Source organism: Arachis hypogaea, chromosome 17, assembly GCF_003086295.3.
Source record: "Arachis hypogaea cultivar Tifrunner chromosome 17, arahy.Tifrunner.gnm2.J5K5, whole genome shotgun sequence".
NCBI classification, from domain to species: domain Eukaryota; kingdom Viridiplantae; phylum Streptophyta; class Magnoliopsida; order Fabales; family Fabaceae; genus Arachis; species Arachis hypogaea.
Genome location: NC_092052.1, coordinates 97,871,766 through 97,873,840, shown reverse-complemented (window position 1 = coordinate 97,873,840; position 2,075 = coordinate 97,871,766). Strand labels below are relative to the sequence as shown.

The window sequence follows — 2,075 nt, the reverse complement described above, 5'->3', positions numbered from 1 at the left end:
AGAAAAATCCAAAAAAATAAATAAATAAAAAAATCATAAAAATAAAAAATATTTCATGTTTCTTGTTTGAGTCTTGAGTCAAGTTGAAAGTTTGGTGTCAATTGCATATTCATCTTGCATTTTTCGAAAAATTCATGCATTCATAGTGTTCTTCATGATCTTCAAGTTGTTTTTGGTAAGTCTTCTTGTTTGATCTTGATGTCTTCATGTTTTGTGTCTTTTCTTGTTTTTCATATGCATTCTTGCATTCATAGTGTCTATACATGAAAAATTTTTAAGTTTGGTGTCTTGCATATTTTCTTTGCATTAAAAATTTTTCAAAAATAAGTTCTTGATGTTCATCTTGACATTCAAAGTGTTCTTGGTGTTCATCTTGACATTCATAGCATTCTTGCATGCATTCATTGTTTTGATCCAAAATTTTCATGCATTGAGTCTTTTTCATGTTTTTGCCTCTCATCATTAAAAATTCAAAAATCAAAAAAATATCTTTCCCTTTTTCACTCATAAATTTCGAAAATTTGAGTTGACTTTTTCAAAACTTTTTAAAATCTAGTTGTTTTTATGAGTCAAATCAAATTTTCAATTTAAAAATCTTATCTTTTTCAAAATCTTTTTCAAAAATCAAATCTTTTTCATTTTTCTTATTTATTTTCGAAAATTTTAAAAATATTTTTTAAAAATCTTTTTCTTATCTTTATCTCCTAATTTTCGAAAATAACATCATCAATTAATGTTTTGATTCAAAAATTTCAAGTTTGTTACTTGCTTGTTAAGAAAGATTCAAACTTTAAGTTCTAGAATCATATCTTGTGATTTCTTGTGAATCAAGTCATTAATTATGATTTTAAAAATCAAATCTTTTTTTCAAAACTAATTTCAATCATATCTTTTCAAAAATATCTTTTTATCTTATCTTTTTCAAAATCATATCTTTTTCAAAAATTTGATTTTAAAATATCTTTTCTAACTTCTTATCTTCTTATCTTTTCAAAATTGATTTTCAAATTTGTTTCAACTAACTAACTAACTTTTTATTTGTTTCTTATCTTTTTCAAAACTACCTAACTAACTCTCTCTCTCTAATTTTCGAAAATATCTTCCCTCTTTTTCAAAATTTCTTTTTAATTAACTAATTATTTTAATTTTTGATTTTAATTTTCGAAAAATTACTAACCTTTTTCAAAAACTATTTTCGAAAATCACCAAGTCTTTTTCAAAAATAATTTTCGAAAATTCTCCTTCTCTCTCATCTCCTTTTATTTATTTATTCATCTACTAACACCTCTCTTCATCCCACATCTCTGCTCTCCTTACCCTTGTGTTTCTTTCTTTACATTACATTCTTTTCTTCTTCTACTCACACAGGGGAACCTCTATACCTGTAGTAAAAAGGATCCCTATTATTATTTTTCTGTTCCCTTCTCCTTCATATGAGCAGGAGCAAGGACAAGAATATTTTTGTTAAAGCAGATCCAGAACCTGAAAGGACTCTGAAGAGGAAACTAAGAGAAGCTAAATTACAACAATCCAGCAAGCACCTTTCAAAAATTTTCGAACAGGAAGAGGAGATGGCAGCCAAAAATAAGAATAATGCAAGGAGGATGCTTGGTGACTTTACTGGACCTAATTCCAATTTACATGGAAGAAGCATCTCCATTCTTGCCATTGGAGCAAATAATTTTGAGCTTAAACCTCAATTAGTTTCTCTGATGCAGCAGAACTGCAAGTTTCATGGACTTTCATCTGAAGATCCTTTTCAGTTCTTAACTGAATTCTTGCAGATCTGTGATACTGTTAAGACTAATGGAGTAGATCCTGAAGTCTACAGGCTCATGCTTTTCCCTTTTGCTGTGAGAGACAGAGCTAGAATATGGTTGGACTCTCAACCTAAGGATAGCCTGAACTCTTGGGATAAGCTGGTCAAGGCTTTCTTAGCCAAGTTCTTTCCTCCTCAAAAGCTGAGTAAGCTTAGAGTGGATGTTCAGACCTTCAGACAGAAAGAAGGTGAATCCCTCTATGAAGTTTGGGAGAGATACAAAGAATTGACCAAAAAGTGTCCTTCTGACATGCTT

The 2,075-nt window shown here is 29.3% G+C and overlaps 1 non-coding gene across 1 annotated transcript; it reads right to left on the bottom strand.

Moving 5' to 3' along the window:
• Positions 1–1,967: 1,967 nt before the first annotated feature.
• Positions 1,968–2,075, bottom strand: LOC112768656 (small nucleolar RNA R71). The gene has a single exon (XR_003186059.1). It is a non-coding gene; the product is annotated as a small nucleolar RNA R71 (small nucleolar RNA).